The following is a 16,183-nucleotide window of genomic DNA, read 5'->3' as shown; positions in this document are numbered from 1 at the left end:
ACGATCTTGTTTCTACTATGACAAACATGATCTATTTTTCACTGACTTTGCACCACCATTGTTTTATCTCTTCTTTAAGCATGGGACTCGAGCACCGTTCCCAAACAGACGAGGTGGCCAGTGGTTAAGGCGATGGACTGCTAATCCATTGTGCTCTGCACGCGTGGGTTCGAATCCCACCTTCGTCGTATTTTTTCTTTATAGTCTGCATTTAAACATAGACCAAAGTCTTTCAACCTCCCTGTGAAAGACAGGAATGAGTACAGATATGGAAATAGAGATGTAAAAATAAGTTCATTGGTGCAGGCGGAGAATGAAATTAGTCAAAGACTTTCCTCGTAGGTTTCCATTCTTTACTATTATAGGAGCCAAAATCAGCGCAGTTAGTAAATTCCCAAGCTTACATCCCAAATTCTTTTTTCTTTTAGTTGTCTGCCTTTTACATGTTCCTTTTGCCATCATTCTGACCTGCTATCTAAACTCATGCACCTGTTCAGCATCCTACTCAATACATACATACCCGTAAAAGTACATACTCAAACGCATACCGACAATGTATCACCAACATAAGCACACACGCTTTCGCAAATCAGATGTATGATGACGTACTGAACACATGCAGAGATATACAGCCATTTTTACACAACCAGAAATTCATATACCTGGAGATCTACCTAGGTAAAACCCATGGTTTCTTTGCACTTTCTGTTGTTGGCTGTGAGCAAGCAGCAGGTGGCCTTGTAGCTCAGTGGCAGAGCACTGGTCTCGTAAACCAGGGGTCATGAGTTCAAACCTCATCAGGGCCTCGGGTGGATTATTTTCAAAAAGCACGGGGAAGAGAAGCCAGAGTTGCACCATCTACAGAGAACCTTTTATGACGGGATGCATCCTCATAATTGAAGTCTTCCACAGAAGGAGTGAAATAGAGTTCGAGAGGAAGGCCTAATGTTTTCAGGCAAAGACTGACAAAAACCTTGCAATGTCGCATGTAGCTGCTTTGGTGAAAAGACTGTTCAAGTTCACAATGCAACGGAGGGGTGTTCCCCATCTCCATACAATCACCTCTTTGATAATGTAAACGTGCCAGGCGTGTTGAAAGACAAAGACAGACACAACCGCACATACCAGTTGAAGAAAGACAGCCAGCAAACACATTTGTATAGAGGTAAGCAAGCCTCAATTAGAGATGTGAGTCCCTCCGTTTCTGCGGGAGTCCACAAGTTTAATAAAAAATGAACACATATCTTTCATGTTCTAATGATTACCAATCTTTCTGATTAGCTCTGCATAGCTCCAATGGCTATGTGTGTGTGTGTGTGTATGTGCCCGTGTGTGTAGGGGAAGGGGTCGGTAGATGTGTTCACGCAGAGCAAGTTGCATACATCGCCAACAGCCATTCTCTCCTGCTCCTGTGCATCCAGTTCGGAAGCGAACCCACCCAATTGTTCTATATGTCTGCTACCCTGACCGCATTCAAACATCATTGGCTATTAGTATGCAGCTTGTGGGCGCTGTCAATGGGATATAAGCACCATTCCCCATGTCTGCAATAGCTAGACCAGATTCTGAGGTATGATGAGCAGGGGTCCAGGCACTTAGCCTGACAAACGCCGGGCTTAGCCCTGCCGGCCTAGCCCTGAGGGGCCTAACTGGGCATGGCCCTGTGTAAGGTAGGGTGAGCAGGGGACCACTTGCAACTAACCTTGGGCACCAATCAGGCATGGAGAGGTCTGTGCAAATGCCCAGCCCTTTAGCAATCTCGATCTGCAAAACCTTCAACTCCTAATTCTCATGGCTCCCAGAAGCCCTAGCCCATATGCAAATGAGGCGAGTTCCTATCAGCATCCTTGTTCTGCTTGATTTTATCAAAGTGACTGCCTGATTAGTGAAAGGGTATTTATTCTCAGAGGTTTGCTTCAAAGGCGATAATGCAGTAAATAGACAACATTATTCTTTGTAAGTTGATATTGTCTCCTGGATCCTACTCCAGTAACCCTTTTTCTACCTTTACAAATGTCTTCCGTAAGTGGTGCTCAGCAGAAAATGGAGTATAATAACAGTTGACATTTTTTATTTTCTGTTCTATTTTCAAAAACCCTCCGTAGCTGTATTTAAAGCGCAAACACCCCATAAATAACTTGCAATGAGTATTCCATGTCTAAAAGGCAGAGGAGCTGTCATACAACATTAACTGACAATCAAGGAAACCTTGAGGTGAACCAAAAAATGTCCAGAACATTTATTGGTTCAATAATTCAGTTTTGAGGTGAATTAATAAAAAGTTCCAAAGTTGCTCCAGGTGAGGCTTGAACTCACAACCTCGGCATTGCTCACTGCATGTACTGCTGTATAAGTACCGCGCGCTAACCGATTGCGCCACTGGAGCTGTTGTGTTTTGGTTTTCGACATGAAACTACACCCACAAACACACACACAAGTGTACAAAAGCACCCACAAGCTCTGGCATTGTCTTTTTAGCTGACACCAAATTATGGGTGCCTTGTAGTGCCCATATTGTGCCACTGGAGCTTACCTTTTAGCCTGATATACACTTTGCCACTGATGTTCAGCCAATGGTGCAGTCAAATGTCCCTTCTAAATTTTTGTCATGCTGCAGGCAGTGCCACTGGAGCCAGCATGATGCTCTTCCTCATATTCAACACGTGTCAATTGAAACACCTCCCAATGTCATCTTGGCGATGCCTATAAACACCCCAGGACTTTGATGAATTTTTCTCAACAGCAAGTGAGGCAGTTTTCCTGCAAACGGCTGGATGTACCTCAACAAGGAACGCATTGTGGTTCTATTTTGAAGATGTTTGTGTTATTACCTGTAAAGACTTGAATGCCTAACATAATCCCTGTAGACGAGGTGGCCGAGTGGTTAAGGCGATGGACTGCTAATCTGCTGTACACGCGTGGTTTCAAATCCCACCTTCGTTGATTTTAACTTTTGAAATCTTTTTTAAACATCTGCATTGCTCTAAGCACCATTGCCATTGGCTTTCAAAGAACATACAGACAAAAGTGAAAATATGCATGTTAGTTGATTAAGAAGGACACAAACAAGGTTGTCGTGTTACTGGCAGGAATGCAATCTGCTGTGCTTGACTACCCTTTGAGCCAGAATCCGGATAGAAATTTAAAAAAGCAAAGGTAATATCCATATTGTCTCTCTGCTGCCATGTACATGTTTTTTTCAACTTTCACGCATCACATCTCCTCATTAGTCACCCTAAAATTGCGCGGAATACGCACAAATTAGCTGCTCCTCAAAAAATCGGCCAGAAAAAAACAGGTCAAATCACAATCATATACATACATTCTCACACACCCTTCAAATATGTCTACCCAGTAAACATCATGTTGTGTGCTCGTTGTGTTGCTGTTATGCGTGGTAACCTGAGGGGCTCTGTAGCTCAGTGGCAGAGCACTGGTCTTGTAAACCAGGGGTCGTGAGTTCGATCCTCATCAGGGCCTCCAAATGGTAATTTTCTTGAACATTGTTGAATAGGAACTGATATTGCACATTGTACCTGTGCAACCTTTTACCAATGGATTCGGGCCTATAACAAAGCCACAAGCACAAGGTGTCTGAATAGTCTGTGGGGAAGGTCGGCTTTCTGGACCTAATTTCTTCAAGAAAAAGACCTTGATAATCTTGTGATGACAGATGCAGATGATCACGGTGAAGCCCTTACTCTATTGAACAGTACAGCGGTTCTGGGTTGCACGCCTTTCTCTATTTTCAGGGACGTTGATGTGGCAAAATTTAATTGGAAAAGGGTTATTGCCATCACTCACTATTTAAATTCAATGACATCACAGGAAGCAGCAGCATCTGAACTTTGATCTTGGCTGGAAACGTTGAATGATGCCAAACACTGGGAAACTGGAGCTTGCGTTATGCTGGTTTTACTACTAATGGTGTGCCATACGGAAGCTCAAGCACCTTCCTCTGGATTAGTGTTGTGAACCCTCCAGGAGCTCTTGTTATATTTTTCTGAACTTCAACTTGATGTGTTTATCTATCAATGGCCGGGTAAGGAAGAACGAGTCAACGATCTTGTTTCTACTATGACAAACATGATCTATTTTTCACTGACTTTGCACCACCATTGTTTTATCTCTTCTTTAAGCATGGGACTCGAGCACCGTTCCCAAACAGACGAGGTGGCCGAGTGGTTAAGGCGATTGGCTGCTAATCCATTGTGCTCTGCACGCGTGGGTTCGAATCCCACCTTTGTCGTATTTTTTCTTTATAGTCTGCATTTAAACATAGACCAAAGTCTTTCAACCTCCCTGTGAAAGACAGGAATGAGTACAGATATGGAAATAGAGATGTAAAAATAAGTTCATTGGTGCAGGCGGAGAATGAAATTAGTCAAAGACTTTCCTCGTAGGTTTCCATTCTTTACTATTATAGGAGCCAAAATCAGCACAGTTAGTAAATTCCCAAGCTTACATCCCAAATTCTTTTTTCTTTTAGTTGTCTGCCTTTTACATGTTCCTTTTGCCATCATTCTGACCTGCTATCTAAACTCATGAACCTGTTCAGCATCCTACTCAATACATACATACCCGTAAAAGTACATACTCAAACGCATACCGACAATGTATCACCAACATAAGCACACACGCTTTCGCAAATCAGATGTATGATGACGTACTGAACACATGCAGAGATATACAGCCATTTTTACACAACCAGAAATTCATATACCTGGAGATCTACCTAGGTAAAACCCATGGTTTCTTTGCACTTTCTGTTGTTGGCTGTGAGGAAGCAGCAGGTGGCCTTGTAGCTCAGTGGCAGAGCACTGGTCTCGTAAACCAGGGGTCATGAGTTCAAACCTCATCAGGGCCTCGGGCGGATTATTTTCAAAAAGCACGGGGAAGAGAAGCCAGAGTTGCACCATCTACAGAGAACCTTTTATGACGGGATGCATCCTCATAATTGAAGTCTTCCACAGAAGGAGTGAAATAGAGTTCGAGAGGAAGGCCTAATGTTTTCAGGCAAAGACTGACAAAAACCTTGCAATGTCGCATGTAGCTGCTTTGGTGAAAAGACTGTTCAAGTTCACAATGCAACGGAGGGGTGTTCCCCATCTCCATACAATCATCTCTTTGATAATGTAAACGTGCCAGGCGTGTTGAAAGACAAAGACAGACACAACCGCACATACCAGTTGAAGAAAGACAGCCAGCAAACACATTTGTATAGAGGTAAGCAAGCCTCAATTAGAGATGTGAGTCCCTCCGTTTCTGCGGGAGTCCACAAGTTTAATAAAAAATGAACACATATCTTTCATGTTCTAATGATTACCAATCTTTCTGATTAGCTCTGCATAGCTCCAATGGCTATGTGTGTGTGTGTGTGTATGTGCCCGTGTGTGTAGGGGAAGGGGTCGGTAGATGTGTTCACGCAGAGCAAGTTGCATACATCGCCAACAGCCATTCTCTCCTGCTCCTGTGCATCCAGTTCGGAAGCGAACCCACCCAATTGTTCTATATGTCTGCTACCCTGACCGCATTCACACATCATTGGCTATTAGTATGCAGCTTGTGGGCGCTGTCAATGGGATATAAGCACCATTCCCCATGTCTGCAATAGCTAGACCAGATTCTGAGGTATGATGAGCAGGGGTCCAGGCACTTCGCCTGACGAACACCTGACAAACGCCGGGCTTAGCCCTGCCGGGGCCTAACTGGGCATGGCCCTGTGTAAGGTAGGGTGAGCAGGGGACCACTTGCAACTAACCTTCGGCACCAATCAGGCATGGAGAGGTCTGTGCAAATGCCCAGCCCTTTAGCAATCTCGATCTGCAAAACCTTCAACTCCTAATTCTCATGGCTCCCAGAAGCCCTAGCCCATATGCAAATGAGGCGAGTTCCTATCAGCATCCTTGTTCTGCTTGATTTTATCAAAGTGACTGCCTGATTAGTGAAAGGGTATTTATTCTCAGAGGTTTGCTTCAAAGGCGATAATGCAGTAAATAGACAACATTATTCTTTGTAAGTTGATATTGTCTCCTGGATCCTACTCCAGTAACCCTTTTTCTACCTTTACAAATGTCTTCCGTAGGTGGTGCTCAGCAGAAAATGGAGTATAATAACAGTTGACATTTTTTATTTTCTGTTCTATTTTCAAAAACCCTCCGTAGCTGTATTTAAAGCGCAAACACCCCATAAATAACTTGCAATGAGTGTTCCATGTCTAAAAGGCAGAGGAGCTGTCATACAACATTAACTGACAATCAAGGAAACCTTGAGGTGAACCAAAAAATGTCCAGAACATTTATTGGTTCAATAATTCAGTTTTGAGGTGAATTAGTAAAAAGTTCCAAAGTTGCTCCAGGTGAGGCTTGAACTCACAACCTCAGCATTGCTCACTGCATGTACTGCTGTATAAGTACCTCTCGCTAACCGATTGCGCCACTGGAGCTGCTGTGTTTTGGTTTTCGACATGAAACTACACCCACAAACACACACACAAGTGTACAAAAGCACCCACAAGCTCTGGCATTGTCTTTTTAGCTGACACCAAATTATGGGTGCCTTGTAGTGCCCATATTGTGCCACTGGAGCTTACCTTTTAGCCTGATATACACTTTGCCACTGATGTTCAGCCAATGATGCAGTCAAATGTCCCTTCTACATTTTTGTCATGCTGCAGGCAGTGCCACTGGAGCCAGCATGATGCTCTTCCTCATATTCAACACGTGTCAATTGAAACACCTCCCAATGTCATCTTGGCGATGCCTATAAACACCCCAGGACTTTGATGAATTTTTCTCAACAGCAAGTGAGGCAGTTTTCCTGCAAACGGCTGGATGTACCTCAACAAGGAACGCATTGTGGTTCTATTTTGAAGATGTTTGTGTTATTACCTGTAAAGACTTGAATGCCTAACATAATCCCTGTAGACGAGGTGGCCGAGTGGTTAAGGCGATGGATTGCTAATCTGCTGTACATGCGTGGTTTCGAATCCCACCTTCGTCAATTTTAACTTTTGAAATCTTTTTTAAACATCTGCATTGCTCTAAGCACCATTGCCATTGGCTTTCAAAGAACATACAGACAAAAGTGAAAATATGCATGTTAGTTGATTAAGAAGGACACAAACAAGGTTGTCGTGTTACTGGCAGGAATGCAATCTGCTGTGCTTGACTACCCTTTGAGCCAGAATCCGGATAGAAATTTAAAAAAGCAAAGGTAATATCCATATTGTCTCTCTGCTGCCATGTACATGTTTTTTTCAACTTTCATGCATCACATCTCCTCATTAGTCACCCTAAAATTGCGCGGAATACGCACAAATTAGCTGCTCCTCAAAAAATCGGCCAGAAAAAAACAGCTCAAATCACAATCATATACATACATTCTCACACACCCTTCAAATATGTCTACCCAGTAAACATCATGTTGTGTGCTCGTTGTGTTGCTGTTATGCGTGGTAACCTGAGGGGCTCTGTAGCTCAGTGGCAGAGCACTGGTCTTGTAAACCAGGGGTCGTGAGTTCGATCCTCATCAGGGCCTCCAAATGGTAATTTTCTTGAACATTGTTGAATAGGAACTGATATTGCACATTGTACCTGTGCAACCTTTTACCAATGGATTCGGGCCTATAACAAAGCCACAAGCGCAAGGTGTCTGAATAGTCTGTGGGGAAGGTCGGCTTTCTGGACCTAATTTCTTCAAGAAAAAGACCTTGATAATCTTGTGATGACAGATGCAGATGATCACGGTGAAGCCCTTACTCTATTGAACAGTACAGCGGTTCTGGGTTGCACGCCTTTCTCTATTTTCAGGGACGTTGATGTGGCAAAATTTAATTGGAAAAGGGTTATTGCCATCACTCACTATTTAAATTCAATGACATCACAGGAAGCAGCAGCATCTGAACTTTGATCTTGGCTGGAAACGTTGAATGATGCCAAACACTGGGAAACTGGAGCTTGCGTTATGCTGGTTTTACTACTAATGGTGTGCCATACGGAAGCTCAAGCACCTTCCTCTGGATTAGTGTTGTGAACCCTCCAGGAGCTCTTGTTATATTTTTCTGAACTTCAACTTGATGTGTTTATCTATCAATGGCCGGGTAAGGAAGAACGAGTCAACGATCTTGTTTCTACTATGACAAACATGATCTATTTTTCACTGACTTTGCACCACCATTGTTTTATCTCTTCTATAGTCTGCATTTAAACATAGACCAAAGTCTTTCAACCTCCCTGTGAAAGACAGGAATGAGTACAGATATGGAAATAGAGATGTAAAAATAAGTTCATTGGTGCAGGCGGAGAATGAAATTAGTCAAAGACTTTCCTCGTAGGTTTCCATTCTTTACTATTATAGGAGCCAAAATCAGTGCAGTTAGTAAATTCCCAAGCTTACATCCCAAATTCTTTTTTCTTTTAGTTGTCTGCCTTTTACATGTTCCTTTTGCCATCATTCTGACCTGCTATCTAAACTCATGAACCTGTTCAGCATCCTACTCAATACATACATACCCGTAAAAGTACATACTCAAACGCATACCGACAATGTATCACCAACATAAGCACACACGCTTTCGCTTTCGCTTCTGGTCTCGTAAACCAGGTGTCATGAGTTCAAACCTCATCAGGGCCTCGGGCGGATTATTTTCAAAAAGCACGGGGAAGAGAAGCCAGAGTTGCACCATCTACAGAGAACCTTTTATGACGGGATGCATCCTCATAATTGAAGTCTTCCACAGAAGGAGTGAAATAGAGTTCGAGAGGAAGGCCTAATGTTTTCAGGCAAAGACTGACAAAAACCTTGCAATGTCGCATGTAGCTGCTTTGGTGAAAAGACTGTTCAAGTTCACAATGCAACGGAGGGGTGTTCCCCATCTCCATACAATCATCTCTTTGATAATGTAAACGTGCCAGGCGTGTTGAAAGACAAAGACAGACACAACCGCACATACCAGTTGAAGAAAGACAGCCAGCAAACACATTTGTATAGAGGTAAGCAAGCCTCAATTAGAGATGTGAGTCCCTCCGTTTCTGCGGGAGTCCACAAGTTTAATAAAAAATGTACACATATCTTTCATGTTCTAATGATTACCAATCTTTCTGATTAGCTCTGCATAGCTCCAATGGCTATGTGTGTGTGTGTGTGTATGTGCCCGTGTGTGTAGGGGAAGGGGTCGGTAGATGTGTTCACGCAGAGCAAGTTGCATACATCGCCAACAGCCATTCTCTCCTGCTCCTGTGCATCCAGTTCGGAAGCGAACCCACCCAATTGTTCTATATGTCTGCTACCCTGACCGCATTCACACATCATTGGCTATTAGTATGCAGCTTGTGGGCGCTGTCAATGGGATATAAGCACCATTCCCCATGTCTGCAATAGCTAGACCAGATTCTGAGGTATGATGAGCAGAGGTCCAGGCACTTCGCCTGACGAACGCCTGACAAACGCCGGGCTTAGCCCTGCCGGGGCCTAACTGGGCATAGCCCTGTGTAAGGTACGGTGAGCAGGGGACCACTTGCAACTAACCTTCGGCACCAATCAGGCATGGAGAGGTCTGTGCAAATGCCCAGCCCTTTAGCAATCTCGATCTGCAAAACCTTCAACTCCTAATTCTCATGGCTCCCAGAAGCCCTAGCCCATATGCAAATGAGGCGAGTTCCTATCAGCATCCTTGTTCTGCTTGATTTTATCAAAGTGACTGCCTGATTAGTGAAAGGGTATTTATTCTCAGAGGTTTGCTTCAAAGGCGATAATGCAGTAAATAGACAACATTATTCTTTGTAAGTTGATATTGTCTCCTGGATCCTACTCCAGTAACCCTTTTTCTACCTTTACAAATGTCTTCCGTAAGTGGTGCTCAGCAGAAAATGGAGTATAATAACAGTTGACATTTTTTATTTTCTGTTCTATTTTCAAAAACCCTCCGTAGCTGTATTTAAAGCGCAAACACCCCATAAATAACTTGCAATGAGTATTCCATGTCTAAAAGGCAGAGGAGCTGTCATACAACATTAACTGACAATCAAGGAAACCTTGAGGTGAACCAAAAAATGTCCAGAACATTTATTGGTTCAATAATTCAGTTTTGAGGTGAATTAGTAAAAAGTTCCAAAGTTGCTCCAGGTGAGGCTTGAACTCACAACCTCGGCATTGCTCACTGCATGTACTGCTGTATAAGTACCGCGCGCTAACCGATTGCGCTACTGGAGCTGCTGTGTTTTGGTTTTCGACATGAAACTACACCCACAAACACACACACAAGTGTACAAAAGCACCCACAAGCTCTGGCATTGTCTTTTTAGCTGACACCAAATTATGGGTGCCTTGTAGTGCCCATATTGTGCCACTGGAGCTTACCTTTTAGCCTGATATACACTTTGCCACTGATGTTCAGCCAATGGTGCAGTCAAATGTCCCTTCTACATTTTTGTCATGCTGCAGGCAGTGCCACTGGAGCCAGCATGATGCTCTTCCTCATATTCAACACGTGTCAATTGAAACACCTCCCAATGTCATCTTGGCGATGCCTATAAACACCCCAGGACTTTGATGAATTTTTCTCAACAGCAAGTGAGGCAGTTTTCCTGCAAACGGCTGGATGTACCTCAACAAGGAACGCATTGTGGTTCTATTTTGAAGATGTTTGTGTTATTACCTGTAAAGACTTGAATGCCTAACATAATCCCTGTAGACGAGGTGCCGAGTGGTTAAGGCGATGGACTGCTAATCTGCTGTACACGCGTGGTTTCGAATCCCACCTTCGTCGATTTTAACTTTTGAAATCTTTTTTAAACATCTGCATTGCTCTAAGCACCATTGCCAGTGGCTTTCAAAGAACATACAGACAAAAGTGAAAATATGCATGTTAGTTGATTAAGAAGGACACAAACAAGGTTGTCGTGTTACTGGCAGGAATGCAATCTGCTGTGCTTGACTACCCTTTGAGCCAGAATCCGGATAGAAATTTAAAAAAGCAAAGGTAATATCCATATTGTCTCTCTGCTGCCATGTACATGTTTTTTTCAACTTTCACGCATCACATCTCCTCATTAGTCACCCTAAAATTGCACGGAATACGCACAAATTAGCTGCTCCTCAAAAAATCGGCCAGAAAAAAACAGGTCAAATCACAATCATATACATACATTCTCACACACCCTTCAAATATGTCTACCCAGTAAACATCATGTTGTGTGCTCGTTGTGTTGCTGTTATGCGTGGTAACCTGAGGGGCTCTGTAGCTCAGTGGCAGAGCACTGGTCTTGTAAACCAGGGGTCGTGAGTTCGACCCTCATCAGGGCCTCCAAATGGTAATTTTCTTGAACATTGCTGAATAGGAACTGATATTGCACATTGTACCTGTGCAACCTTTTACCAATGGATTCGGGCCTATAACAAAGCCACAAGCGCAAGGTGTCTGAATAGTCTGTGGGGAAGGTCGGCTTTCTGGACCTAATTTCTTCAAGAAAAAGACCTTGATAATCTTGTGATGACAGATGCAGATGATCACGGTGAAGCCCTTACTCTATTGAACAGTACAGCGGTTCTGGGTTGCACGCCTTTCTCTATTTTCAGGGACGTTGATGTGGCAAAATTTAATTGGAAAAGGGTTATTGCCATCACTCACTATTTAAATTCAATGACATCACAGGAAGCAGCAGCATCTGAACTTTGATCTTGGCTGGAAACGTTGAATGATGCCAAACACTGGGAAACTGGAGCTTGCGTTATGCTGGTTTTACTACTAATGGGTTGCCATACGGAAGCTCAAGCACCTTCCTCTGGATTAGTGTTGTGAACCCTCCAGGAGCTCTTGTTATATTTTTCTGAACTTCAACTTGATGTGTTTATCTATCAATGGCCGGGTAAGGAAGAACAAGTCAACGATCTTGTTTCTACTATGACAAACATGATCTATTTTTCACTGACTTTGCACCACCATTGTTTTATCTCTTCTTTAAGCATGGGACTCGAGCACCGTTCCCAAACAGACGAGGTGGCCGAGTGGTTAAGGCGATGGACTGCTAATCCATTGTGCTCTGCACGCATGGGTTCGAATCCCACCTTCGTTGTATTTTTTCTTTATAGTCTGCATTTAAACATAGACCAAAGTCTTTCAACCTCCCTGTGAAAGACAGGAATGAGTACAGATATGGAAATAGAGATGTAAAAATAAGTTCATTGGTGCAGGCGGAGAATGAAATTAGTCAAAGACTTTCCTCGTAGGTTTCCATTCTTTACTATTATAGGAGCCAAAATCAGCGCAGTTAGTAAATTCCCAAGCTTACATCCCAAATTCTTTTTTCTTTTAGTTGTCTGCCTTTTACATGTTCCTTTTGCCATCATTCTGACCTGCTATCTAAACTCATGAACCTGTTCAGCATCCTACTCAATACATACATACCCGTAAAAGTACATACTCAAACGCATACCGACAATGTATCACCAACATAAGCACACACGCTTTCGCAAATCAGATGTATGATGACGTACTGAACACATGCAGAGATATACAGCCATTTTTACACAACCAGAAATTCATATACCTGGAGATCTACCTAGGTAAAACCCATGGTTTCTTTGCACTTTCTGTTGTTGGCTGTGAGCAAGCAGCAGGTGGCCTTGTAGCTCAGTGGCAGAGCACTGGTCTCGTAAACCAGGGGTCATGAGTTCAAACCTCATCAGGGCCTCGGGCGGATTATTTTCAAAAAGCACGGGGAAGAGAAGCCAGAGTTGCACCATCTACAGAGAACCTTTTATGACGGGATGCATCCTCATAATTGAAGTCTTCCACAGAAGGAGTGAAATAGAGTTCGAGAGGAAGGCCTAATGTTTTCAGGCAAAGACTGACAAAAACCTTGCAATGTCGCATGTAGCTGCTTTGGTGAAAAGACTGTTCAAGTTCACAATGCAACGGAGGGGTGTTCCCCATCTCCATACAATCATCTCTTTGATAATGTAAACGTGCCAGGCGTGTTGAAAGACAAAGACAGACACAACCGCACATACCAGTTGAAGAAAGACAGCCAGCAAACACATTTGTATAGAGGTAAGCAAGCCTCAATTAGAGATGTGAGTCCCTCCGTTTCTGCGGGAGTCCACAAGTTTAATAAAAAATGAACACATATCTTTCATGTTCTAATGATTACCAATCTTTCTGATTAGCTCTGCATAGCTCCAATGGCTATGTGTGTGTGTGTGTGTATGTGCCCCTGTGTGTAGGGGAAGGGGTCGGTAGATGTGTTCACGCAGAGCAAGTTGCATACATCGCCAACAGCCATTCTCTCCTGCTCCTGTGCATCCAGTTCGGAAGCGAACCCACCCAATTGTTCTATATGTCTGCTACCCTGACCGCATTCACACATCATTGGCTATTAGTATGCAGCTTGTGGGCGCTGTCAATGGGATATAAGCACCATTCCCCATGTCTGCAATAGCTAGACCAGATTCTGAGGTATGATGAGCAGGGGTCCAGGCACTTCGCCTGACGAACGCCTGACAAACGCCGGGCTTAGCCCTGCCGGGGCCTAACTGGGCATGGCCCTGTGTAAGGTAGGGTGAGCAGGGGACCACTTGCAACTAACCTTCGGCACCAATCAGGCATGGAGAGGTCTGTGCAAATGCCCTTTAGCAATCTCGATCTGCAAAAAATTCAACTCCTAATTCTCATGGCTCCCAGAAGCCCTAGCCCATATGCAAATGAGGCGAGTTCCTATCAGCATCCTTGTTCTGCTTGATTTTATCAAAGTGACTGCCTGATTAGTGAAAGGGTATTTATTCTCAGAGGTTTGCTTCAAAGGCGATAATGCAGTAAATAGACAACATTATTCTTTGTAAGTTGATATTGTCTCCTGGATCCTACTCCAGTAACCCTTTTTCTACCTTTACAAATGTCTTCCGTAAGTGGTGCTCAGCAGAAAATGGAGTATAATAACAGTTGACATTTTTTATTTTCTGTTCTATTTTCAAAAACCCTCCGTAGCTGTATTTAAAGCGCAAACACCCCATAAATAACTTGCAATGAGTATTCCATGTCTAAAAGGCAGAGGAGCTGTCATACAACATTAACTGACAATCAAGGAAACCTTGAGGTGAACCAAAAAATGTCCAGAACATTTATTGGTTCAATAATTCAGTTTTGAGGTGAATTAGTAAAAAGTTCCAAAGTTGCTCCAGGTGAGGCTTGAACTCACAACCTCGGCATTGCTCACTGCATGTACTGCTGTATAAGTACCGCCGATTGCGCCACTGGAGCTGCTGTGTTTTGGTTTTCGACATGAAACTACACCCACAAACACACACACAAGTGTACAAAAGCACCCACAAGCTCTGGCATTGTCTTTTTAGCTGACACCAAATTATGGGTGCCTTGTAGTGCCCATATTGTGCCACTGGAGCTTACCTTTTAGCCTGATATACACTTTGCCACTGATGTTCAGCCAATGGTGCAGTCAAATGTCCCTTCTACATTTTTGTCATGCTGCAGGCAGTGCCACTGGAGCCAGCATGATGCTCTTCCTCATATTCAACACGTGTCAATTGAAACACCTCCCAATGTCATCTTGGCGATGCCTATAAACACCCCAGGACTTTGATGAATTTTTCTCAACAGCAAGTGAGGCAGTTTTCCTGCAAACGGCTGGATGTACCTCAACAAGGAACGCATTGTGGTTCTATTTTGAAGATGTTTGTGTTATTACCTGTAAAGACTTGAATGCCTAACATAATCCCTGTAGACGAGGTGGCCGAGTGGTTAAGGCGATGGACTGCTAATCTGCTGTACACGCGTGGTTTCGAATCCCACCTTCGTCGATTTTAACTTTTGAAATCTTTTTTAAACATCTGCATTGCTCTAAGCACCATTGCCATTGGCTTTCAAAGAACATACAGACAAAAGTGAAAATATGCATGTTAGTTGATTAAGAAGGACACAAACAAGGTTGTCGTGTTACTGGCAGGAATGCAATCTGCTGTGCTTGACTACCCTTTGAGCCAGAATCCGGATAGAAATTTAAAAAAGCAAAGGTAATATCCATATTGTCTCTCTGCTGCCATGTACATGTTTTTTTCAACTTTCACGCATCACATCTCCTCATTAGTCACCCTAAAATTGCGCGGAATACGCACAAATTAGCTGCTCCTCAAAAAATCGGCCAGAAAAAAACAGGTCAAATCACAATCATATACATACATTCTCACACACCCTTCAAATATGTCTACCCAGTAAACATCATGTTGTGTGCTCGTTGTGTTGCTGTTATGCGTGGTAACCTGAGGGGCTCTGTAGCTCAGTGGCAGAGCACTGGTCTTGTAAACCAGGGGTCGTGAGTTTGATCCTCATTAGGGCCTCCAAATGGTAATTTTCTTGAACATTGTTGAATAGGAACTGATATTGCACATTGTACCTGTGCAACCTTTTACCAATGGATTCGGGCCTATAACAAAGCCACAAGCGCAAGGTGTCTGAATAGTCTGTGGGGAAGGTCGGCTTTCTGGACCTAATTTCTTCAAGAAAAAGACCTTGATAATCTTGTGATGACAGATGCAGATGATCACGGTGAAGCCCTTACTCTATTGAACAGTACAGCGGTTCTGGGTTGCACGCCTTTCTCTATTTTCAGGGACATTGATGTGGCAAAATTTAATTGGAAAAGGGTTATTGCCATCACTCACTATTTAAATTCAATGACATCACAGGAAGCAGCAGCATCTGAACTTTGATCTTGGCTGGAAACGTTGAATGATGCCAAACACTGGGAAACTGGAGCTTGCGTTATGCTGGTTTTACTACTAATGGTGTGCCATACGGAAGCTCAAGCACCTTCCTCTGGATTAGTGTTGTGAACCCTCCAGGAGCTCTTGTTATATTTTTCTGAACTTCAACTTGATGTGTTTATCTATCAATGGCCGGGTAAGGAAGAACGAGTCAACGATCTTGTTTCTACTATGACAAACATGATCTATTTTTCACTGACTTTGCACCACCATTGTTTTATCTCTTCTTTAAGCATGGGACTCGAGCACCGTTCCCAAACAGACGAGGTGGCCGAGTGGTTAAGGCGATGGACTGCTAATCCATTGTGCTCTGCACGCGTGGGTTCGAATCCCACCTTCGTCGTATTTTTTCTTTATAGTCTGCATTTAAACATAGACCAAAGTCTTTCAACCTCCCTGTGAAAGA

At 43.3% G+C, this 16,183-nt stretch overlaps 14 non-coding genes across 14 annotated transcripts; 12 read left to right on the top strand and 2 right to left on the bottom strand.

The window, feature by feature from the left end:
• Positions 1-107: 107 nt before the first annotated feature.
• TRNAS-GCU (transfer RNA serine (anticodon GCU)) lies at positions 108-188 on the top strand. Its single transcript has one exon. It is a non-coding gene; the product is annotated as a tRNA-Ser (tRNA).
• Positions 189-734: 546 nt separating this feature from the next.
• TRNAT-CGU (transfer RNA threonine (anticodon CGU)) lies at positions 735-806 on the top strand. The gene has a single exon. It is a non-coding gene; the product is annotated as a tRNA-Thr (tRNA).
• A 1,485-nt stretch (positions 807-2,291) lies between these two features.
• TRNAI-UAU (transfer RNA isoleucine (anticodon UAU)) lies at positions 2,292-2,386 on the bottom strand. Its single transcript has 2 exons — positions 2,349-2,386; positions 2,292-2,327 (listed from the first exon to the last, which is right to left on the bottom strand). It is a non-coding gene; the product is annotated as a tRNA-Ile (tRNA).
• A 1,022-nt stretch (positions 2,387-3,408) lies between these two features.
• TRNAT-UGU (transfer RNA threonine (anticodon UGU)) lies at positions 3,409-3,480 on the top strand. The gene has a single exon. It is a non-coding gene; the product is annotated as a tRNA-Thr (tRNA).
• A 687-nt stretch (positions 3,481-4,167) lies between these two features.
• Positions 4,168-4,249, top strand: TRNAS-GCU (transfer RNA serine (anticodon GCU)). The gene has a single exon. It is a non-coding gene; the product is annotated as a tRNA-Ser (tRNA).
• Positions 4,250-4,795: 546 nt separating this feature from the next.
• On the top strand, positions 4,796-4,867 carry TRNAT-CGU (transfer RNA threonine (anticodon CGU)). Its single transcript has one exon. It is a non-coding gene; the product is annotated as a tRNA-Thr (tRNA).
• A 2,600-nt stretch (positions 4,868-7,467) lies between these two features.
• On the top strand, positions 7,468-7,539 carry TRNAT-UGU (transfer RNA threonine (anticodon UGU)). Its single transcript has one exon. It is a non-coding gene; the product is annotated as a tRNA-Thr (tRNA).
• A 2,578-nt stretch (positions 7,540-10,117) lies between these two features.
• TRNAI-UAU (transfer RNA isoleucine (anticodon UAU)) lies at positions 10,118-10,212 on the bottom strand. Its single transcript has 2 exons — positions 10,175-10,212; positions 10,118-10,153 (listed from the first exon to the last, which is right to left on the bottom strand). It is a non-coding gene; the product is annotated as a tRNA-Ile (tRNA).
• A 1,021-nt stretch (positions 10,213-11,233) lies between these two features.
• TRNAT-UGU (transfer RNA threonine (anticodon UGU)) lies at positions 11,234-11,305 on the top strand. Its single transcript has one exon. It is a non-coding gene; the product is annotated as a tRNA-Thr (tRNA).
• A 687-nt stretch (positions 11,306-11,992) lies between these two features.
• Positions 11,993-12,074, top strand: TRNAS-GCU (transfer RNA serine (anticodon GCU)). The gene has a single exon. It is a non-coding gene; the product is annotated as a tRNA-Ser (tRNA).
• A 546-nt stretch (positions 12,075-12,620) lies between these two features.
• Positions 12,621-12,692, top strand: TRNAT-CGU (transfer RNA threonine (anticodon CGU)). Its single transcript has one exon. It is a non-coding gene; the product is annotated as a tRNA-Thr (tRNA).
• Positions 12,693-14,737: 2,045 nt separating this feature from the next.
• TRNAS-GCU (transfer RNA serine (anticodon GCU)) lies at positions 14,738-14,814 on the top strand. The gene has a single exon. It is a non-coding gene; the product is annotated as a tRNA-Ser (tRNA).
• Positions 14,815-15,279: 465 nt separating this feature from the next.
• On the top strand, positions 15,280-15,351 carry TRNAT-UGU (transfer RNA threonine (anticodon UGU)). The gene has a single exon. It is a non-coding gene; the product is annotated as a tRNA-Thr (tRNA).
• A 687-nt stretch (positions 15,352-16,038) lies between these two features.
• On the top strand, positions 16,039-16,120 carry TRNAS-GCU (transfer RNA serine (anticodon GCU)). Its single transcript has one exon. It is a non-coding gene; the product is annotated as a tRNA-Ser (tRNA).
• Positions 16,121-16,183: the final 63 nt, after the last annotated feature.

Source organism: Ambystoma mexicanum, chromosome 13 (assembly GCF_040938575.1).
Source record: "Ambystoma mexicanum isolate Mex_15411 chromosome 13, UKY_AmexF1_1, whole genome shotgun sequence".
Taxonomy (NCBI): Eukaryota; Metazoa; Chordata; class Amphibia; order Caudata; family Ambystomatidae; genus Ambystoma; species Ambystoma mexicanum.
The sequence above is the reverse complement of the archived record's forward strand: the minus strand, read 5'-3'. Positions and strand labels throughout refer to the sequence as shown.